Below are 25,373 nucleotides of genomic sequence, written 5' to 3' on the forward strand. Positions count from 1 at the left end.
GACAAAGTGCATTTAAGTCATGTCTCCAGAAAAGGGAACAAGAGGAAAAAAAGTCTCAAGCACTTGTAAACCAGTCAAAGCAAGCAAAAGCCTCATTCTTTCCCCCTTCTTAAACCTTCAGAAGGTATTTTATGCATGGGCTGTTAAGGGTCTGATAAATTTAAGACCGTTAAGCATTCATCTGCCATTTCAACTTAGTAATTTAGGAAGTGTCCTGTACTGTCAGATAAGCAGCTGCTACTCAAATTCTACTTTAAATAGCATTGCTTCTTATAAATTCATATATTTAGAAGGACTCATTAATAATCTCTTTAGACAAACAGTTATTCTTTTAATACAGCATTGTCCTGCAAAGATAAACTGCATTCTATTTTGTACTTTTTGTTGACTTGTTGTCTAAAGCAGACATTCCAGTCTCTAAAATTAAACATCTTATAGAGTTACTTACAAAAGATCAAGAAAAAAAGATAATAAATAATGCATACACTTATATAAATTTTCAAACACTGAAACTACATGTAAGGTTAGGATTAAGACCTGTATTTCCTGAATGTAGATCATTGGCCAAAGTGATGTCAAAGATGTTAGCTGACCTTGAGGATAAAGAAAATTTTGCAGTCCTCCATCATGTACTTAACTTAGTTCACTAAAGACATCTAAATGTTCTGTGCTTACATACCATAAAATGGTTAAACACAGATATTCCATATTAATTATATTTAATACTCCTAACTTCGATTTGTGGAGAGGAAAATTAGGTTTCCTGAGAGCTGCTGTAGCTTCCAAACATCATCTTATTCACAAGCAACAAAAATGCTTACAGCGTTATGTTTAGATAAAGTAGTGATGAGAACTCTCGGCATCTTATTTGTAAAATGAAATCCCATGGAGGTTTGTTTTTTTCCTCTTGGCATTTCATCAATCCTATCTCAGGAACAACAACAAGGGAAGATCATAGCACAGGTAAGAAAAAATAATTATATATATAATAAAATACAGTTCAGAATTCTATGTTCCCCATATCTGAAATGCTGGAAATTGTGTGAATATAACTTTGGTGAATGGGGAGAGAAGACTCAAATACAAGCGTCTCGAAACCACCAAGATGACATATAGTGGCCACAGCTTCCAAATAATTAATTCTCTAAAGAAACATCTAAATGCTAAGCTCAAATATCCTCTAAAAAAGGCAACGATTTCTCAAACACGTCTTATGTAAGCTGAGTGTTAGCCTTTGATTTTCTCTTGTTTTATGAAAATCCTGGGGTCCCCCTTAATTAATGATCACACACAACACTTTGTGTACTCAATACTGGCAGCAGTCCATGCTGCCACCTGAAGTGTTTGCTTTCATTTGCTAGGGCATTTAGTTGTCGTGTTTTAGCTGACTACACTGAACCAGCCTTCAAGAGCTCTAAATTGTTTTAGAGCTGCCCAAGAGGTCGCTCTCCAGCAACCCAATCCGTCTTCCATTCAGTGTACTCAGCAAAGCAAGTAACAACACCTTCAGTTCCCAAAAGCAATTTAATTTGCTATAAAGAAGAAAACAGACTGTACGCTTAACTGGAAAAAAAAAAAAAAAAAGTCATAGCACCTTTACATGATACTCTACAGGAACACAGTTCAATCTGGTTACCTGTTATTCAAGCTAATAATATACAGCATTCTAGATCCTAAATCTACAAAGTCTGCAGTGTCCTAAGGAATTTTTCTGAAAAGCAAGTGGTATCCCTTGGTTGTCAGCAACATCACTTTATAGCTAGGTGTCCTATGCATGTGAAAGCCAGAAATATCCTTACCATATCAGATTTGCAGCCACTCTCCACAATGGTACCTGAAGTCCTTTCACTGATGCTAGTAGAAAGCAAAGCACTCCATATAATCCAGTATAGTTTCCAAGAAAATGTACTGATATGAAAATGTTTGTTTGTTATTAAGAGCAACCATTTACTGTGTCTATCCTCTAAAATAGTTGGGAAAATGTATCTGTGACATCTTTCCCTTCTCTACTTCCTCCCAGCAAAATTAAAAAAAAAATAAAAAAAAATCTGACATATGAAAATAGAATTTCATTTTACATCACTTACTTTCTCCCAATCTAAACTAGAAATAAATAGAATTACACAGAAGTAAACTAAGTCTACAGTCAAGATAGACTAGTAAGTCTATTATTAAGAAGTAGAATAAGTTGATTTCCTTTCAAATATAATATTTCAAATAGTTTGAAGTTAGGCATTTGTAAGCTAATGGAAGAAACCCAGTGCACTGGCAGGAAGAATATTGGCTTGCAGTTCTAATTAGTGCTACAGAACTGACTGATAAAACTAGAGACCACTGTTAAACCATGTGGCCAAGGAACCTTTCCATTTTACAATGTATTCTAAAAGTTTAAAATGCATTACATTGCTAAAAAAAAAAATAAATAAATAAAAATAAAGAAGCTACAGATCTGTTGTAAACAGTCTTTTCTGTTCCATCAATAATATCCACATCTATCTTTTATTCCTAGATAGCTAGGTACAAAGGCACAAAAATGATTGTTACTGACTTTTCCTACTGTTTATACACAAAGTACTGATGATTCTACTCTGCCCGGAGGGAACGGATAGTTTCCAAGTTGAAGCTGTGGGCCTCTTACAGGAAAAGATGCATAAAAAGATAAAACCACAGTTTATGGAGAACACTGTTGGAATCTACCTGAAATCTTTCAATATGGTATTTAAAGAATCTGGGGAAAAACATGAATCATACAAATTAGAGACATAACAGCAATAAAATAATGATCTACACCACAATATTCACTTTGTACAGTTTTTGGGTGCTATGCTTTCAGGAAGGTAAAAATAATAATTACCACAAACAAAAAGGCAGACATCCTGAAATCACAGCCTATAAAGAGCAAAATTACCTCACTTGTAACAAAATCTGGTTTCTTTTCTCCTGTTTTATAAGGAAGCATAAGCATCTGATTTACTCAGGCAACATGAATACTAAAAGTGATTGCAATGGAGTTACATTAGTAAAATGTGCTACGTGCGTTTGCAGTATCAGCATGAGAAAGTAAGCTAGTGATTTCAATCTTAATGAAAGAACTGCGTAACTAGAACAAGGAAACAAAAGTCTGGCACTGAAGTTTGTCTATCCCCAGGAGCACCAATCCAGGGAATAATACTAAAACACAACAAGTGACTTGCACAATAATTGTCCTCTTGGCACTCAGCAAGAAGAACACAAAAATTTGCCAATGGACATACAAAACACTGTCAAGTTGAATTACAATATATTTACAAATATTTAGTGATAACTTTCATAGTTGTTCAGATTTATTTTTAAAGACTTGAGACCTCAAGATAGTAAGAAGATAAAGCATCAACCTTTATGACTAATCTCACTCTGGATTTTCAAACCAATCACCAACCTTTTGTAAATAGGGTCCTGAATGAAATCAGGAATCACTTGAAGTTCATACAGAGCCAGCGGCTTGATATTCAGCACTTCTCTGTAGACAAGAAAACAGTAAGACTCAGATCCCTTGCTCCCTTCCCCTCTCACTCTACACTTCATCTGTAAATAACCATTTCTACATTTATACGCTCTAATATGATCCCTATGGAGATCTCTCCCAGATCTCCTACACACACCTTACATAAAATGTTGCCTCTCTCTTCATCACCACACAATCATCTCAAGCTCAACAAGACTACAGAGATGTATATTTAGCTGTAAAAGAATGAAAGTTAGCACAGCTTATGTTCAGTTATATCATCCTGAAAAATACTTGAGTGAAGTACTGAGCAATTAGTTTGTGCTGAACTTCGTGCTGTCTCAATTACATTGTTCAAGCCAGATACTTAAAACTATGTTTGACAGTTCTACCTGAAAGCAACATAGACATGTCTCTTCAGAAAAGATCTTAATCCATCCAATGTCCCCCCCTCTATTTGCACCTTCAGTCCCAGCTGCCTACCACCAAGATCTATGACCAGGAAACTTCCAATTTTGAGCTCAGTCCTACTCCTCACATTGAAACTACTTCCAAGATACCAGTCTAAATACTACCTCAAGCAAAGCACTTCCTCTCCTTCCAGCTAAGACATTAACTGAGGCTTTCTTGAGCTCCAAAGCTCACACATGCACATGGACTCCAAATTCTGCACCGCATCTAAAGAAGCAGGGGCTCATACTTCTCAGTCATTTGGGATGGAGGTAGAGGCTCTTTGTTTAATAGCTTTTCAAGGAAAACTTCCCAACTTGCGTATCACAGACACTGCAGTAAGCTTAGCCAAAACCACAAAACATGCAGATAAGTATCCCAGATTCATAATCCACTAAAGAAAGGAAGTCACAATATTTCCTACAGTTAACATTTCTTTACAGTTCCTATGATGAAAGAAGAGATTTCTAGATAGAAGGGTGACCACGCTCTAACAGCATTAGCTCAGGGCTAGGAGGATCTAGATTTAATTTCAACATTCATCACAAACTCTCCCTGTAACCTTCACCAAGTGATTTAGTTTCACCGTGTCTTTTCCTCTCTCTAAATATGTTAAATTATCTCCCAAATGACAAACAGAAGGTTGCTAAATACTCAGCATTTCAATAATTAAGGTCTGTCATAGACAGATGCAATCTACAGCAGAAATATAAAATAAATATTAAGTAACCAAACCACTAAATAATTTTATTATACTCTATTTCATTGAACATATTATATTGTTCAGAGGTATAAACTCTACTTCCATGCTTTCCCAAACATAACTTCTCTCAGGTGAGGAGGACTAAAGACCTTTTTCAGGGGATATTAAAAATCACATCACCAAACTACTTTCTCTTATTTTCATAGAAGAGAAAAGCCTCAAAACTGTTCAGGGGGCATTACCCCATTGTTTAACCTACACACACACTGGTCATCCCTCAGGACATAAGCTTACCAGGCATGAAAGTCAATCCAAGACTGAGGTCTGACACAACTGCAGCCCCAGCTAGCCCAGCTCTTCTGTCATTTCCTAATCTCTTCAGATATAGAACTGAACAGTAACTCATTACTTAGATTTCAAGTAGCATCACTGCAAAAAGAAAACCTCTCTAGAGTGCACACAATTCATGGGTTAAGTGAAAATTGTCACACCTAGAGCATCTCCTCAAAACCTTACGCAGGCGCAACACTTCTGGAACTCTGTAAAAGCCTCCAGCATCAGAGGTGTTTGGGGTTTTTTTGTTTGTTTGTTTTGTGTGTGTGCATGTGTTGTCTTCTAGCACCACCTTTTTAAATTTCTAGTTCTGTCTTCAGCTATGTGTTCTTGCTTGCAAACATCGATCTGAGGAGTTTATTTTACTTATATGCCCACTATTTAAACATGAAAACCATCACTAACAGCCCTACCTTCAGTCAGCTCATGCACTAACAGTGGTAGTAAGAGCTCACCCTCTGCACCTCCAGAAGAGGTTCTCATCTTGCTCCACAAGACTCCCAACACGATGCTGCATTGCTGCCCACAGCCAACAAGGCATGGGGGGCTTTGCACCAGTAGGGTTCTGTGCAGGACGATAGCGGGGAACAGCAATCAGGTTGCAGAGAGAGCAGCTCCCTTGCAACGGCAGAAAATGAGGGCAAACCACCCGGCAGAGGAACAGCCTGCATGAAGGCATTGAATTTGCGCAGACGGAACTGGGAGCTGCCATTTCTGCACACTACTTTGAAGTGTACCACTAGTGACGTTAGTATCACGGTTTAGAAACCTCTGCTCCATAAACATAAAACTCCTCCAGAAAAGATGAGTAACAGACCTATTAAACATTTTGAACTGAAAATTACATAGAATACACTGAACTGCCAGTGCCCAGACTGTTGCTGTCATTGCATTTTTCTGCAGAACTAAGAACTTGCAGCCTAAGGTACGTGGCCTTTTGTTTGTTAAGACAACTACCCAGATAGGAAACCTTTTGCTTCTGGCTGCGGGAGTCTGCTTAAAGGCAGCAAAAGACAGAAGCAAGGAATTTTAATCTCAGTCACTTGTTTCAAAGGAATGCTAAATAGGAAGCAGAAGAAAATGTAAAAGCTTTGAGAAATCTTTCAGCACAGATTTCAGCAGAAATATCCAGATTGTGTGCTTAGCAAGCACAACTGGAAATCCTCAGTAATTAGAGATGGGACGTGGGGGGAATGCTGTCCCCTACCACAAACATCCCAATCTTTCCAGTGTGGCAACATTACCTATTTCCTAGCAGCTTGTTCTATTTTCTCTCTTTCACCTTTGTAAATAACATTTAGATCACAGCAGGTAAATAGGATACTCTCTCAAAAAAAAAAAAAAAAAAAAAAAAAAAAAAAAAGCAGACATTGCTAGATACAACAGTGGGTTACTTGGGATGTATTTATTATCTTTTTCCTTTCTGATACCATTTCTCCATCTTGTACTGGGTTTCCTCACTGGATGCACAGGTAGCATCCAAGTGAATGTGACATTAACCATGAAAAACTTCTGTTCCCCCTTTTCCTTTCAGTTAACCTCTACACTGTTGTTTCTTTTCGTCAGTCCTGCCTGGTAAGATGACAAATTCATGCCCGTATAACAGAGGTATGAGTGGTTGTTGCCAGGTGACCAGCAAATAACTGATAAGAGTTCAATTAGCCAAATCTTCTCACAGGTATAGGAATATTACGGAAGTTACCAAGAAAAAAAGAAAAAAAGAAAAAAAAAAAAAGGAAAAAAAATGCATTCTGGTTCAAGGTCCTCTTTTTATTTGGATTTAATTCCATTGTTACTTTGATTGCAGTTTTCCTTCCTTTCCCTACTACACAGAAAGTGAATACCCATGTTTTCTTCTCCAGTGGCTGGTTTGCAACCCCCGTTTCCTTACTTAGCCACTCTGCAGCGTGCAGCTTTGACAGGCTCACAGCCCCATTCTGCTCGGAGCTACCATGCTAAACCTGCTGACGTCAGGTGAAATTAGGTCAGCACGAAAGTGCTAGTGAAGGGGAATAAAATCCTGGATCTCATTTCTCTCCTTGAAACAGCAACCACACATCAGGGGCATTATTTTCCATTTTCCATCCTGTACGGTTGCGGTAATTTGGATTCTCTTCTACTTAGCTGAGCAAGAGTGGAGGAGGAGAAGGAGGAGGTGGAGGAGGAAAAGGTACTAATCTCTTTAGAAAGCAGCACTTGACACCAAGTGTGTAGGTGATAATGACTACTTCTAGGGAACTGACATAATACCAAGCATTTACAGTATAGTGAAACTTTGTTCTAAGAGGAGCGAAGGTCCACTGAAGCAATTAATTCATGATTTTTATTCCATCACACCACAAGAGAGCTACAATATAATTAACTCTAAAGTGACTCCACAGTTGTTTATACATCCACAGTGAGAAATAGCAGCAATACAGCATCCCAGTTGCTTGTCCAGAAAGCACAAAGAAGGTGCAGTTCACCTTTCTTCTACTCTCCAAGACTGAAAATTTCAGCTATTATACTGAAAATAGAATGAGTGAATGCACGCTCTTCCATGCAGAAAGAAAAATAAATAAATGAATAAACACTAAATTACATGGGGCAAGTAGCAAACACGTAAGAAGCAAATTTTAAATGAATCACAATAACATGAATGTTCCCCAGCTCCCAACAAATCTCCTTTTCATAATTAAGCTAAAACTGCCCTAACAGAGGGAAAGAAAGCTGCAATAGCTTTATTTACATATAAACAGTTAAGCAACTGTAAACATAAGTCATGCATGTGAGGTAATGGAGAAACCATCAACACAGTTATTGACTATACTTTAGATCTCCATTTCAAGTGTCAATTACAGTCTCTTCCACCTTCTTACATATTATTCTCTACGAGGACTACCTTGTGCCATCCCTACTTCAAATACACTAAAGAGTGTCCCAGTCTTTTTTTTGTTGTTGTTGCCGTTTTAAACCCTGAGCAAAGGCATATTTGTACAACGTGTGCTTAAGCTATAGTACAAAACTAAAAATTAACTAGGAACACACAACTTTGTATAGCCTACCATAAAATGCCACTCATGGTGCAGCAATACTAATTGAACCATGTCCTCTTTTGAAACCTACAAATGTTTGCTGGAGAATTGTACGTTTCACCACAGCTGATCTCAGCCTAAGGTTTGCCAAGTAAAAATACTAATGCAAGGCTCTTTGCTAAAGCCTGACTTGTTTTGAGGTAGAATTTTCCTCTAATCCTGCTTATTTTACTGTTCAAATATTGCTTTTGCCCAAGATATTGGCCTCTATTCTTTACTCCCAACTTGGATGTCTACGTTCTTATTGTACTATTGTTTTATTTGGCACATGAAGAATGAGGTTAAGTGGTAAATGATTACCTTATCTTTGCAAGATGAATTAGGCCTAGGCACAAAGGTGCCAAAAGTAATTATCGTATTAGATGTGGCAACATAAGAATCACAAAGTTAACCTCTGCGCAGCTACTGCACATTGAGCTGTGCATTTGCTTGTGTTCATCAAGTTTCTGCGCACTCAGATTTCTCATTCATACATGACAAATAAACCTTGTCATCCACATTAATGTCTCTGTGAAGGTCACATAGCTCACTTATCCATGAGAAGTCTTGTGTTGCAAAATCTGTGGGGGATTTGTTTAAACTGATTTTTCTCCTTACATACTAGTTCTACAGGTTTTTTATGATGCTGTTTTACAACACAAATCATAAAGTTCTGAAGTTAAGCAGCATTTTACTTGGCAAACTTACAGGAGAGCAGAGCAAATCCAAGCAGATCTAAGAGCTGACTGCTGCCGGAGTGAGCTGTGCCACATCTTCCTTCTCAGATGCAGGCTCTCCCTGTTTCCCGTGCATGGCCACTGGGGCTTGTTTCGACCTCCAGAAGACATGTTTCAGAGAGCAATGTATATGAAAAATTTATTTCAATCCTCCCTACACTCCATTAAAAAATGTTTCTGCTCTCTTTTTCTTCCCTAGTGAGCTCACAACTGTGTTAAATGCAAGAAGAAGGAAAAAGTCAGGGAGAAGGAAATGGGGTACTTTTGTCACCAAATGTCCCTTCAAAGATCTTAATTTCAACTCCAGGTCATTATCACTGCCCAACTGAAAGCAGTCAGCTACAGGGAATAAGAAATCCTGACTGGAAGCTAACTGACATGATATCTTGAACTCAAATTTAAGATCATAAAGACAGAAGTATTGATTTTGCTTTCCTGTGATACTGACTTATTAAAACAAGCAAAAAGTCACATAGCCCTTTTACTTTTGTACATTATGAATGTTGTATTGTTTCATTTGTTTGTTTGTTTTTCTGAAGTTATGTTTGTAGCACAAAACTTTCTGCTTAACAGAAATAGAGAGCTATATGGTAACAACAGGAATTACGAAGGTTTGAAAATTTTCCATTTAGCTCAAAATGAAGTTGAAAGTGCATTAAGTACAGGACATCCATAAGGTGTTGTTGTGGTTTAACCCAGCTGTCAGCTAAACACCACACAGCCATTCGCTCACCCTCCCCCCTCCTTCTCTGGGATGGGGAAGAGAAATGGAAAGTGAAGCCTGTGAATTGAGACAAAGACAGTTTATTAAGACAGGAAAATAACAATAACAATAATAATAATAATAACAATAATGATGATAATAGTACTACTAATAACAATCTGTACAAAACAAATGATGCACAGTGCAATTGCTCACCACCCTGTGACTGATGCCCAGCCTAACCCCAAGCAGTCTGGCCCTCCTCCCCCCAGCTAGCCACCCCTATATATTGTTTAGCATGACGTCAGATGGTATGGAATACCCCTTTGGCCAGTTTGCGTCAGCTGTTCTGGGTCTGTCCCCTCCCAGCTCTTGCTGCACCCCCAGCCTGCCCGTTGGCAGGACAGAGTGAGAAGCTGAAATGTCCTTGGCTTGGTGTAAGCACTGCTCTGCAACAATTAAAACATTTGCGTGTTATCAGCACTCTTCTTATCCTAAGCCAAAACATAGCATTCTACCAGCTACTAGGAAGAAAATTAACTCTGTTCTAACTGAAACCAGGACATATATCCACCCCTTATTCCATACCATTTATGTCATGCTCAGGTTACACTCTTTCCCATATATTCTAATTAATCACCATTTTCATTTAGGGTATATAGTAATCATAGGAGTGATGACATACACTATTATATAATAATTAACATGATACAATTCAACTCATGGGCTATTCTCACCCAGTATTAAATCCCCTTGAGGTACACACTGGACCTCTCCATTCTTTTGCATTACCCATCAAGTGCACCCAGGTCCCTGAGCAAAAGGAATTCCACAAATGGGTTTGCCTTTTCCTGAGGCAGGAGTAGCCCAGACTGTTTTACCCAGTATATTTCTTACGTGAACTATGAGAACTTTATCCCCTTCTACAGTACGTAACAGGTTTGATTGTGCAGGTCCAGCTCGGTTGGCAGATCCCCTAGTATTGACTAACCAGGTGGCCTTTGCCAAATGTGTGTCCCTATTTTTGAATGTCCCAGCACTCATTGCTTCCAGTGTAGTCTTTAACAGTCCATTGTATCGTTCAACTTTCCCAGAGGCTGGTGCATGATAGGGGATGTGATACACCCACTCAATACCATGCTCTTTGGCCCAAGTGTCTATAAGGTTGTTTTGGAAATGAGACCCATTGTCTGAGTCTATTTCTGGGGTGCCATGTCACCATAGGACTTGCTTTTCAAGGCCCAGGATAGTGTTTCGGGTGGTGGCATGGAGCACAGGATATGTTTCCAGCCATCCAGTGGTTATTTCCACCATTGTAAGTACGTGGCGCTTGCCATTGCGGGTTTGAGGGAGTGTGATGTAATCAACCTGCCAGGCCTCTCCATTTTTATATTTCAGCCATCGTCCTCCATACCAAACAGGTTTTGACTGTTTGGCTTGCTTGATTGCAGCACGTTTCACAGTCATGAATAACCTGTGCTACAGCATCCATGGTCAGGTCCACCCCTCGATCACGAGCCCATCTGTATGTTGCATCTCTACCTTGATGTCATGGGCCCATCGGACTATAAATAATTCACCTTCATGTTGCCAGTCCAGGTCCACCTGAGTCACTTCAATCTTAGCAGTCTGATCCACCTGCTGGTTGTTTTGATGTTCTTCAGTAGCCCAATTCTTGGCACAGGAGCATCTACGTAGTGTAGATTTACAACCAGGTTCTCCACCCGAGCAGCAATATCTTGCCACAATGCAGCAGCCCAGATGGGTTTGCCCCTGCGCTGCCAGTTGTTTTGATTCCCCTGCTGTAACCACTCCCACAGGCCATTTGCTACCATCCATGAATCAGTGTAGAGATAGAGAACTGGCCAGTTTTCTCGTTCAGCAATATCTAAAGCCAGCTGGATGGCTTTCACTTCGATTCACCTTCTCCCTCAGCAGCTTCTGCAACTCGTCGTGTAGGACTCCATACAGCAGCCTTCCATCTCTGATGCTTTCCCACAATACGACAGGACCCATCAGTGAACAGGGCATATTTCTTCTCATTTTCTGGTAGCTTGTCGTACAGTGGGGCTTCTTCAGCATCGACCACCTCCTCCTCTGATGATATCCCAAAGTATTTGCCTTCTGGCCAGTCCATAATCACTTCCAAGATTCCTGGGTGACTAGGGTTTCCTATTCAAGCCCACTGAGTACAGATCCTCTGTATCCCCAACTCCAAAACCCCAGGGGTCGACCTTGAGTTTCCCCAGGTTCTTTCTGCCAGAGGCTCCAGGTGGGGCAATTCTCCCTGGCTGCGGTGTAGAGCACATTCTTTACATCTGGTCCTGTTCGGACTGACCCAAGGGCTACTGCATGAACTATTTCATGCTTAATTTGTTCAAAGGCTTGTTGTTGCTCAGGGTCCCATTCAAAATCATTCTTCTTATGGGTTACTTGGTAGAACAGGTTTACAATCAGACTGTAATTTGAATGTTCATTCTCCAAAACCCCACAACACCTAGGAAAGTCTGTGTTTCTTTTTTGCTAGTTGGTGGAGACATAGCTGTTATTTTGTTGATCACATCCATTGGGATTTGATGGCATCCATCTTGCCATTTTATTCCTAAAAACTGGATCTCTCGTGCAGGTCCTTTGACTTTATTTTGTTTTATGGTAAAACCAGCCTTCAGAAGGATTTGAACTATTTTCTTCCCTTTCTCGAAAACTTCCTCTGCTGTGTCACCCCACACAATAAAGTCATCGATGTACTGCAGGTGTTCAGGAACTTTCCCCTCCTCCAGCACAGACTGGATCAGTCCATGGTAAATAGTAGGGCTGTGTTTCCACCCCTGGGGCAGCTGATTCCAAGTATATTCGACTCCTCTCCAAGTGAAAGCAAACTGTGGCCTGTACTCTGCTGCTAGAGGGATGGAGAAAAATGCATTAGCAACATCAATTGTGGCATACCACTTGGCTGCTTTCAATTCCAGTTCGTACTGAAGTTGCAGCATGTCCGGCACTGCAGCACTCAGTGGTGGTGTTCAGGCCACAGTAGTCCACTGTTACTCTCCACTCACAATTAGACTTTTGCACTGGCCATATTAAAAGGTGAATGAGTCTTGCTGGTCACTCCTTGGCTCTCCGATTGACAAATTAGCTTATGGATGGGAATCAGGGAGTCTCAGTGCGATATCGCCGCTGGTGCCCAGTTGTGGTAGCAATTGGCACTTGCTGTTCTTCGACCCTAAGCAACCCCACAACAGAAGGATCCTCTGAGAGACTGGGCAAGGTAGGCAATGGTTTAATGCCCTCTGTCTGTAAGGCAGCTATGCCAAAAGCCCACCAGAACCCTTTTGGGTCCTTGAAATGTTCTCTTCTAAGAGGATATTTCATTCTACCAGCTACTAGGAAGAAAATTAACTCTGACCTAACTGAAACCTGGACAGGTGTTAAACTGCATGGTTAAATTACATGCAATCTTATGGCATGCTTGCTGTCTCTGGAAAGAAGGGAGCCAATCTACCATAGCAGTAGTTCTTTTAACAAAATGACCAGTAATCCTATTTTCTAAAGGTTGGATAGGCAGCTGTAGAGGATTGGAACTGCAGCAGCCCTCTTATCTCGTCACTTTCCTTCCAACCTCAGTCAGCTCCACGTGGTTCACTGCTTCTTCCACCCCACAGACTGGCTTCATGCAGCCTAAGCCAGTCATATTATGTGTAAAGTTCATGTGCCACCCAGAAAGGACTGATATCAGCTCAAAGATGAGTGCAAGAACCAGTGCAAGGCTGGACTGGGACCGTGACCATGACAGGAGGTGAAAGCAGAAAGGCCAATATCCAGCTGTTGCACCAGCCAGGGCTGTGACAGAACAGCAGCCTGATGGACGTGCTCCCATCCACGTCAACCCCACCAGTAAATGATTGCCTTCCACCAGATGAAATTATTCTGTTGCTAATGATTCCTCACTGACCACAGACTTTCTCTAAATTCAAGCTATGAAACTGAATTGCAGTGCCCCAGTGGAGAACATCTACGTGTAGTGCTTATTTGCTGTGTAAAATCAAACATAAATCACTTCTGCCCAGGAAACTATGAGCTTTGCACAGGTGACAAAAAAAGTTTTCTGTGTCTCTCAGAAATTATAGCCCCTTTTTCTGGTCAGTTATCACAGCTTTTTACTGGTTTTTGTCATGTGGCAAATAGTTGAGACTATAATATTTTAATAATATATATATTTATTTTTTGAGACTATAATACGTTTTATTTGTACTATTAGTGAAGTTACGTGCTCCCAGTTGTTAATATCTTCCACTGCACCATGTGTTTAGAAGCACTGTTAGATCAGTTTAAAAAAAAAAAAAAAAAAAAAAAAAAAAAAAAAAAAAAGTCAGTTGCAAAATCTGCAGCCTTTTCCACTAGGGCTGCAAAACTGTTTAAAAGATTCCCTAACTCCAATTTTAGAAGTCCCATTTTAAAATTGCTACAATACTATCAGTGACAGGAAAATGGTTTCCCAAAAGTCAAAGAAATGGCCCACCCATGCCACCCATGTTTGCAGATCTAAGCAGTTAAATTGCAGTTAGGAAGCTTGGGGGAGAGAAGTCAGGTGCGAGGTGGCTGCTTTCAGCAGAGCACTGCCAAGTTTCTATCAGGCCCCTGCACATCCCATAAGCCTGCACTGGGGCTCTTCACACTGGGCAGCTCCTCCTGGCAGGTAAAAGCAAGAGACGAGAGGCAAAGTTTGCTTGGATTTCTCAAAGTTTCCTCTGAACACAGGAGCAGGGAGCAGGAAAAAGATGGATGAGCTTGCAAAGCTTCCCCTGCATCTGAATTTTGGTTGTTCAAAGTTAAACTGCTTTAAATTGAATTAAAGAATATCATGTATTATAGCGTGTTTTGTAAAACATAATGCTGAGTAGCAGCCTGAACAAATTCCTAATCACTAGAATTAATCTGTCACCTTGCAAGGTCACAATCAAGAGAAAGTACCTCTGGAAAAATAATAGGTGATGGAAAGACAGAATGAGCAAATAAATCAGTGGCTAAATATTGCTTTCTAGGAAATTATGCTGTTGTTCAGAGGAGTCTCTGCTATTTCAAATACCTTTTCAGAATTTTTCAGGGAACAAGGTCATGAATAACTTTGCATCAAACAAACAGTAGCAAATAAAATGCAGAGATTCAGCATAGCAGATTGAAAGAACTAACTTGGGTAATTTTTTTCCACATTGCACACACACAATAAATAATAATAATAATAATAATTAAAAAAATATATATATATAAGGATTCTCACGCCATATTCCCGAGTATGTATCTTTTCCGATATGCATCTTACATTCTAAAAATATTTTCCATTTGTCCATCAACTCAAATTAATATATTCTAATCCTTTCTAGGTACAAAATTAAAATCAAAAGAGTAATGTGACTTCCACAAAGTCCCAGCAGCCCTTTTGAAATTCTCTGTGCTGACATGCAGATTTCAAAAACATATTAGAAGATTTTTAACCTCCTGCTCTTTCAAATCAGTTGCAGTAAAAAATATGTCTTTTTGTAACAGGAGTTTTCACTGTAAAACACTTTGCATATGTTAAGAATTTGTTCCAGGAAGAACCTTATTTTATTTTTGAATATGAATTAAAGGACTACTTTAAAAATATTCAAAAATATCACAAAAATGAAATTTTGAAGATGTATTGGAACGAGATGTTAAATCCTGAAATTCAGAGTTACTCCAAGTTTGCCAGTAATATTACGGTCAGTTCTGTCTCATCTATCAAAATTCACAGGACCAAACAATCTACAGTCTAGTTTACAGCAGGACCTTATAAGTTTATTTATAAATTAGAGGCAGAAAAATAGCAGAATATTTCCAGTAACTATTCTTAAGACACAAAGAGAATCATTGGGATCTCCTGCCAGAAAGCCTTTTTCTCCAAATTAAGTTGCTTTTAGTAGCCATCCTCAGTTTAATGAGGAATTAAGGTATGGAGGTATGGATGTTTAATGAAATTACATAAATATTGTGAACTACAACAGTGAATTAGAACACCATGTGGCTGGCATTATAAAATTACTGGTAATACTTCCTTCATTTCAATAAAGCATTATTATAAGGAAAATCTATCTTACAGCAAAATATTGCCTATCTAAGGGCAGGTGATAAACACAAACTGGAGACTGGCACAACAACAAAGCTGATCATTTTTGAGACCAGTTCTTTTTGAAACTTGAATACGTGTCCAACTTAAATCGTAACTGAAAGACCAGCCTTTGCAAATTAGGCTGCTCTCTCCCACCATTCACCATGGTGTATCCAATGCTACTTGCAATGCAGCTTCCTTTCACATACCGTCACAAGTAAACAGAGGATTTAAGTTTCTTAAGATTGTCTATTGGGCTTTTTTTTTAATGGCAGTTTAAATCAAGATATAAATATATACCAACATTATAACAGCAAATAGTGCAGGAAAGATAAGGAAACTTATTTTTTTTATAAATCCAAATTTTCATCCATTTATGCTCTTTATACATATCATCATTCAAAACACAGGAGCACAAGTATACCAGTCACTTTCACACTACGAAGAAAAAGACTCATTCCTTTCTCTGAGCTCCCTCTCTCTTTGTTCACCTTTAAATATTTTGTCAGAACACATATTTCCAACAGCAAACATGTCCTGAATGGAAGGAGAGCTGTGAAAAGAATTAGAACAGAAAGAGTACTAAAGGAAATACTTATGACAATATTTCTGCACAGACTTGGAAATACCATCTGCTCACAACAAAAAATAAATAGATGTGACTGGCTGGTCAAACTGTGCAAATGCATATACTTCATTTATTTCACCAGGACTTTTGCCTGATTTGTATCTACAGCCCACAACCAAACAAAAAAAAGAACAGGGTTGTAGAGAGATTACACTGAACCCTTAAAACTATATTCCTTCATAGTCTGAGTGAAATTTAAAAAAAAAAAAAAAACAGACTATTGAAATAATATTTTTCATACATCACTTCTTTCTGCATTGAGAAATTTGGATTACTTCTCAGCAATCAATGAGGAACAAAATCCACTGTAATAAAATTTAATTAAATTCAACCACTGTTCATTCAAAGCTATTGCAAACTTTTTTCAATATACTGCTTTATTTTAATTATACACAAGGATAAATGTTTTTGTTTTATTTAGTCCTAGTTTTAGGACTAATCTTAGAAATACCTGTCACATTATCATTATTGTGCTTTCTTTTCCTTGTGATATTGAATTTTTACACAATGCATAACAGATTAGTAGCAAACTCAAGCCAGTACCCACATTAATAAAAAGGACTATAAGCCAATGCAAGATGTAGATTTTCTTAAAAAGTCACACTTTATAAGAAGTTGAACTTTTCTGGTTGTCTTTAACCAGAAATCTCACCCCCATATAGCTCTACTCCATCATGAGTACTCATGAAGAATCTGTCCTCTCCCTTTCATCTCTATCTTTCCAAAAAAGTAAAAAAAAAAAAGAAAAAGAAAAAGAAAAAAAAAAAAAGAAGTGTGAGAACATATGTTGATCTTATCTTTTGCCTTGCTGCATTTTTTTTAATTCTATTTTAGCTGGTTTGGATTATTTTGTCTTCAGGCACAGCAAACATCTGGGGCTTAAAGCCAAGGGTGAGTTTTGAGACTGCCCATGGAATTTCCTCCATTTTGCAGTTAGCTGATCACCATTCACAGCTCCTGAGCTCTCTCCTTGTTTTTCCCTACTGTATTTTTTATATTATACATCCAAATGACAGTCCCCTGTTCAAGTTTTATGCATTTTCATTTAAATAGATAGGTGGAGGAGGTATATAAACTAGCATTTCCCCATCCGTTTTATGTAAAATTGTATATAAGATGATGCGTGCACCACTAAAATAGCAGTTTAAAATGAATCATTCATACCAGTTTCCAACTTCTTGTAAAAGATGAGGATTGAACTGCCAGTGCAAAAACTTTGAAAATGCCTTATAACAAGAGACAGCATTTGTAAATATAACACAGTGTAGGAATGCAAAGATTAAAAGTAATCTAGATTATGTTGGGGTTTTTATTTATTTATGTTTGTTTGTGTTTTTTTTCTTAATTGTAGTATGAACATTACCTATTTTACTCAAATTTGACTACAGAATTAAGAAAAGCCTTGTGTCATACAAAGTTTATGAAAAGATTAAAATGAGACTCCAAATGGAAAACAACCGGAGCTTTTCTTAAGCAAGTTTTAAGCCTTACTAGACCTCGGCTGGTGATGAACTAAAATAGTATATATACAAACAGGCACACAAACTCACATGTGTATTCACACATATAAAAGCATTAAAAGTGGGGTGGGGGGAGCTTAACATTTCTTTTTACATTCTCAATATTTTAAATGATTATGATTATTTCAGAGGATTTTCTATTTTTGCCATTCTTTCACATACAGATTGCAATAAAATGATTTTTCAGTCTTGCAGGACTTTCTTCTCTCACCTCCTTTCTCCTTTTCCTTAACTTTTCTTTGTACTAGTGCATGTTTTCTCAAAATCAATTCAAATTCCACAAAACCATAATAGAAAATTCTCTGATCCTTAATAATCTCATGTCTTAACAATTGCAATCTCTTTCACTTCAGCCTTTGTAAATCCCAATTTGCCATCCCTTAATTCTCTTCTAAAATACCCACTAAAACAATCGTGATGGTTCTTAAGAAAAAAAAAAAAAAAAAAAAAAAAAAGGATGACACAATAAATTTTTTTTCTTTTTTCTTTTTTTTTTTTTTTTTAACCCCTTTTTCTTCCACAGCTGTATCAAGCAACAACTCACTGTGAGGGTCTCCCCAACCCATTAACCTGGACACGGTGTAGATGCCTTTGTCTGGCAGATGCTCTGTGTCTGGCTTAACTGCTCATTTACCAGGATTTTCAGGAGTCACTAGCTATTCTTATCTGTTCTCAAAAGGCAATCCCACTAACCTGCAAAATCCATCAACCAAGCTCTATCAAGTCTCTCTTCAACACCCAGTGCTTCTCTGATGAATGCAGACGACTCGCTCACGACTATTAGGAAATCTGCTTCAGATGCAACTTCTGACCCAGAGAGTCTCTCACAAAGTGGTTACAGAAACAAGAAGTTCCCTTGTTACTAAAACTCCTTCCACAAAGAAAGGATCTGCTATTGACCCTTGGCAGAAACTGTGTATAACTACTTGCTTATTTTCAGGAATGCCACCTCATGGGATTTAGAGAAAAGCTTATGAGAAAAACAAAAACAGTTCAAAACCACCCTTAATCTTGACACCTTGCAAAGCATATGTTGTTTTTTTTTTTTCATCTCATCTCATCCATAAAGCACACTGGTGTGTAGAAAAGCACACACTCTTAAAGAAACAAGGAAGGAAAAAGAAGAAAGAGTTTAGTTGTTGAAAGTTATGTCTATGCCCGCTGGGCACAGATTTCATTTCCATTTCAGTGCAGTTTCTCAAGTAAGACTGACAGAGACATTTACAGTGGTGAATCATACTACTCCAGCAAGGCTGTGTGCTATTTCTCTGGGGACCTGGAGGATGATGGAGAGAGGAAGAATTCCTTGGCATCGAGGCATGGCACCAAAAACATAAGTAGAGGAGTGGGGGCAGGAGGAACTCATTGAGGTCATTCTTACAACCTTTTCAGTGGGCTATTACATGAATACCTAATAGTTTATAAAGACTTATAGGGACTTATCTCCCTTAAGTTGCAATTTATAGCCTAGAGGCTAGGTTTGGTTAGAAAAAGTAAGGATAAAAATATCAATAAAGAATAAATAGAAAGTTATTCTTTGCCTTTTTTTTTTTTTTTTTTTTTAAACAGGCACACACACCAGAGAGCAGCAGCTTTACCTGTGGGTACCAGTTCACCTCCAGTACAAAGCTCGCACCAGCTGCTCCAGCAGAATTCAGCACAGAGTCAAAACCATTTTTTTTCTTTCCTCCTACAGCATTGAAGCTATAGATCTGCTATTGCCAAGTCCCTCTTTTGATGCTAGAAATCCAGTACAATTTACAAGTGCCTCTCATATACACATTTTTTTTTTTTTAATCACTCCCTCTAATATTTCCCTGGCATTAATCCTTGTTCTAGATGACAGTGATAGAGAGGAAGAACTACCTGATATAGATGAGGTGGTTGGACAGCTGTTCTTGTGATAAAAAGTTGTTTGTTTGTTTGTTTGTTTGTTTTTAGTTAGGGATGGAAAGGTATATTTAATTGGCAAGACATATTTGCATTTATAAATCCAATAGCAGGTATAATTCATGGTCCTCTTCTGATCTGGGCAGGAGAATTTGCAGTGGTAAACCTCTGCTTACATCCTCTCCCCTCACTCCCCTCCCACAAAAGAAAAAATACACATATATATATAAGGTTCTAAAATGCAGAAGTTCTGCAAACATTAAGAAAACATTTATCAAACTTAGATAAAAGCTGTGATCTCTTCTGAATTCCACCTCCATTCAGTTAAATCGTTTTGAACTTGGCCTCAGCATTTTCAGCACTCTTTCATTTCAAGGAAAAAAAAATACAAAAAATGAAAAAGAGTTTTCCTCCACATTCTCTTTGCTGAACTTCATATACCAGTTCAGTACTGGTACCAGGAACAGACACCAAGTGATTTTGGGCCAAAGTAAAATCAACCAGAGGCAGCAATTTTCCCAGCTATCAGATGATTAAGCTTTGCAGGACAAGCAAATGATATGTAGAAATTCCATAGCAGCTAATCAAAAATAAAACTTCAGAAAGCAGCAAAAAGCTCATAATGAAGAAATATATTCCACCACAGGTGGCAGGAAATTGTAGCTACTGATAACAAGTGTTATGGGGCTCAAGCAAAGAAAGAAAATTAGCATAAGCATGAAGGAAAAGTAGTGATAGCACCAAAAAAACCCTCCTTGGAGCACTCTCCAGAAATCTATCATAAGAATCAAGTGAAAAGCAATAAGTAATAAATTTGCATTTTCTGTAAGACCTTGCATTCAAACATATTCTTAAATATTTTGTGAGCTTAAGTAGCTGGTTGCAGACCATGTGTTGCTTGCATACATAAAAAGCGAAGCATCACTTCACTCGGTGTTGAAGCACCGACATCTGCAGGGAGAGATTACTGAGAAATCTAACACAAGGCCTAGGAATAAGTCACTCAGTCCATCCAAAGAGGGGATGACAAGGATTGCACTTGAGAAGCCAGTACAAAACCTGCATTTCAAGACACTGAAGAGACACACAAGGTGCAAAGACATGAGGAGTCCAAAGAGAAGCCCAAGGCCAGGCCCTGCATAGGCCAACAGCACAGCCAGGATGAGCAGGGGAGGGTGACCAGCAAAGAGGAATTGAGGGTCAGACACAAACTCCCCTCCCATGTCCCCTGCTTTCCTAAATGACTCACCAGCCTCAGGAAAGATGTAGGAAGTGCAATGGATTACACAACCCTGCAAAACTGGCAAGTGCCAAACCATTCAAGAAAGGTATTAATATTACTGGCTTAGATGAACTCTCCAGGGGAAAAATGGATAGGAATTCAATAGACGATGATTAGATCATCAAACTGAAAGCAAATGGAGAACTTTTCTACTTTGCTCTTGTAAGAGTGCACAATTCAGTAAAGTGAATGGAACTCTAAAGGCCATGCAGGCAAAATGCAGACTTAAAATTTAAAGTAGATAAACAAGATGCACCAGCAAAATCTATGCTAAAAAAAAAAAAAATGTTTTGTTTACTGATGTTTTGGAACTGTTTTGGAACTGTTGTTTTGTTTAAAGAGCCTGATCTCAACTAGGAGCTAAACTTACAGGGCAAGCTGAAAGAGAGGGAAGAGCACCACAGCCACTGAGGTGACTTCTTCAGCAGGGGCAGGAGAAAAAAAAAAATCAGAAAGTCCTGTCTCTGCTGGATGTATTCACATTGTAGTTTCTTCCTGAAAAAGGGAAATTTAACACAGGAATCAGTAAGAAGTGGAGTAATCAGCAAAGCAGGCACAAGTGGGGTCATAAAAGAAAACCTTTGCTCCTCCATAGGATCAAAAGAATTAAGGAAGGATGAAGGTTTTTTACCTTTAAAAAGGCATTTACCCTCTGAATTAAGGGGTAAATGTAGTATGCTGTATTTGTCAAGCAAGGTTTGGCACATAGCCTCTGAAATACGGTGAATGAATACAAACGTGAACACACCTCCTTTGTGAGATTTAGTTTCTATATATTAGCATGTGAATTGTACTCAACCCTCTGTGGTGTCATATTAAAGAATTACACATCTGAATGTTCTGTATTTGAGGGGAAACCAGTAAAAAGGCATTAACCTAGGCTTTGTGAGCTAGGAACAGATATAAGTCAGTACAAAGCCAGTAACAGACCTACAAAATCTGCAGCATGAAAAGCCTACCAAGAAAAAAAAAAAAAAAAAAAAGTAAAGCAACAAATGATTTGAACAGCACATACAACATGCAGAATTCCAAGCACTGTACAGATGCAAGAAATGCAGCAGAAACACATCAAAATTTTTGTTTCAACTAAAAGTTTTCTTTAACTTTATTACGTTAAAATATCATTACTTTAGGGAGCTGTTTGTATTGCTCTAGAGAGATATTTTACTGTGATGTTCAGTAACACAGTCAGCACAGAAGAGATAGAAAGATCACAGTGCAAATGTGCCACGTAACCTCTCAGGGTCACCATTTCCATTACCTACAAAACAGATGTGACATAACCAGTACCACTTCAGGACTGACTGGTGAGAAGCCCTAAGCAAAAGCTAAGTAATGTCTACTGTTATCCTCTCACTGAATATAGTTATGTTTTAATATTACCTCTACAGACCTCTCAAAATTACAAATTTAAAATAAGTACAAGTTGTATGATTATAAAATGTCATTGACTTTACATAGTAGGAAAAGGTTATTTAATTAGGGGAGGTCAGATTTTCAAAGGAGGGAGAGTTCACAGACATGCATGGATATTTTTATTTTTCATTTAGTTGTACAAAAAAAAAAAAAAAAAAAAAAAAAAAAAAAAAAAAGAGGTAACTGCACAGGTACTGGTAGGCACAGGAGCACTCTACTTCTGCATAACTTTACTGAATGAATAATGCCATACCAGCCTGTAAGAAGTGAAAGCAACCAGAACAGACCCTTCTTCCCCTTGAAAACACAGGACATGGTCCCACAAAAAGTAATACAGAAACCAGACAGGACTATCTGATATGAAACCTGTGATATCAATTTTGTTGACATAGATATGATCATTAGGGATGAGTTGGCATACAATTTGCGCCCATCTTAGCGGTGCTGAAGAAATATAACGAAGTGAGGTGAGACTACTAGTGTCACTCTTCGCTCTTACAGCTCTTTTCCTCCAACAAAGAATAAGTTACAAAAGCAAAAGGTCACAATAATTACTTGAAAAGCCAAGAGTTTCAGTGGCTTCACTAGTGCCTGTGTGCACAGACCCGACAGCGAAATGCAGGCATCTGGTGCTGAAGATGAAGCCATTTCTTCAGCTTCATCATTCTCAATTATGATGGGCATTCAATTTCTACTAAGAATAGAAATAACACTGAAGCCTAAAGTATTTCCCTTAATGACTTAGACAGACGACAAGAACCACCAAACAAACACATGCATGATTTCATAAAGGAATACCTTTGGGAGAGGACAACAGTTGCAATTACCTCTGTGACTTTTGTAAGGAAGAAATAATCCTTGTGAACTTGTGGCCTCACCAGACACCCACAAAAATCAGCATTGCATCCTGTTTAGTGTTATCTGAAGCTTGTATTAACACCTAACACAACCAGAACAGTACCATGTACATGTTCATCAATGGAAAAAAACATCTTATGTAAATGCAACCTCAGTTCCAGTTCTGAGGCAGGTTAAACAACAGTGAAATCTGGGTAGAGTTAGACCATAAGCCCATTGCATCTCTCAAAAAGGGTATTTCAGAAGCTAATAACAAAGCATTTCTAGGAGTTTTTGTTTTTGTTGTTGTTGTTGTTTTGTTTGTTTCATTTTACAGGCACACTAAATTGTGTGATTGTGTATGGCAGCTTGCCTTCCACAATATAAATGAAGACTAATGCATAAAACACTAAGGAAGGGGCAAAATGATGGTATTTTTATGATCTTACTCTTGGGGGAGGGGATGGAGGGGTGTAATCAACAGGAAAAACCTCTGTGTGGGAATTTATTTATTTACTTTTAAATATCTGAATGGCTAAGAACACTCCCAGCCTAGTCCGTCTTAGCTTTTTGTCTCTTACAGATGTTTAAACATCCGACAGACAAGTGTTACAGATGATTTAAGAGAGTTTTTGAAAAACATGTAGCTTCGATCTCTAGGATTTTGAAAGACAAGCACGCTATTTGGTCTGCACAGCTTACAGCACCCACTAAAATCCTTCATTAAAGCAATAGCGACAAACTACTGCAGTCAAAAAGGAATGTCAGTAAAAAGTACTAATGTTAGTGCAGTGTTTTCAGCATTAATGTTACAGTTGTCACAGTCATTATGACCATATTTTCATTCTGATTTAGTTTTAGTTAAAGAACCTATCAATTAATATTTACATGTGAGAACAACACATATTCTATTGCTCCAGTGGAAAGTCATTTGGAAATTATTAGAGACAAAAGCATAAATCCTTGAATAATTTCTATCCATACAAACATTACATCCTGTTTTGAACACATTAAAGTTGTGCAAGAGCCTTTCTGTATAACATAGTGCTTTTTATAAACTTTACCATACAAGATAGTTCATTTTTTTTAATATACAATGTAAAAGTAAATAGGTAATCTACCTAAAGCTAACTCTTACAGTCTTCTTTGTAGCACCTATACAGAATATAAGCTATATAATATGGAAAGCTTCCTTAATTACTTACAGAAAACGTACAAAGACAATCCCCTTGTAATCATCAGAATTAGAAGTAATCCTATACTTCACTGCATAAAACTCTATTTCAGAGTAAATACTATTAATTTTTCTGTACTGATTCTAATATTTCATAAGACTAAACTTAATTTAGTAGATAGTAAGTGTTATTTCCCCTTTTGCTATAATAGTTTGAATATTATACCTTATTTTCCCTTCTTGGTTAATGAGTCTTTAGTAACAAGAGAGGTATTAAATGGAACAACAGATTATACATTTACTGTATCACCACTTACAGTGCATTTGAACCACTTACTATTCAACAGAAAAAGAAAAAAAAAAAAAAAAAGAGAATAAATACCAGCTTTTTCATTCCACTCAGAAAATAACAGAATTTTCATACATTCAGAGCAAACTGGGCAACTTCAATTTAACATGTTTATAAAGCTCATCCAATCCAAGCTGCCTGAGTTCTCGTGTGGTTATAACTAAAGTAATGCTTGAAATAACTTGGTGCTTCTCTGTACCTGATAGAGTGGCTTGGATTCCTGCTAGTCTTAGTGAAGTATCATGTAAATGTAGTGCTTCCAAAATTTAAGAAAGAAAATTAATTACAGAAATGAAAAGTCACTGTTAAGGCATAACAGTTTCATGGAACTGGAAAAGAAAAAGGTAGGATTCATACCACATGTAATATGATGACGTGCACAAGACCAAAGGATTTATTTGGAGTTAATTAACAAATACACATACAAACACACATATTTACCATACCTGTATTTAATATTCCTCTACTCTTATTAAGTTTTTGTGTATGCAATAGAGTTCATAAGTCAAAAAAGTGTTAAGCCATGTAATGTTAACTCCTGGAACTTTCATGTATACTTTCCAATGCTTGAGGTTAAGACTATAAGGCTAATACTTCATCTGTGCAATTTTCTTTTGCAATTAAAAATTAAGGAGCATTTTTATAAAGAACAGATTTTTAATGGTGGGAAAGTAAATTAAGTAGAGA

The 25,373-nt window shown here is 37.9% G+C and overlaps 1 protein-coding gene across 1 annotated transcript in view; it reads right to left on the reverse strand.

Moving 5' to 3' along the window:
* Positions 1–25,373, reverse strand: part of ATP2B2 (ATPase plasma membrane Ca2+ transporting 2) — a gene marked incomplete at its 3' end in the record, with an annotated part of 270,171 nt that overhangs the window by 244,242 nt on the left and 556 nt on the right. The gene's annotated exons all lie outside the window — the stretch shown is intronic.

This window comes from Netta rufina, assembly GCF_964035555.1.
Source record: "Netta rufina genome assembly, chromosome: 10".
NCBI lineage: Eukaryota > Metazoa > Chordata > Aves > Anseriformes > Anatidae > Netta > Netta rufina.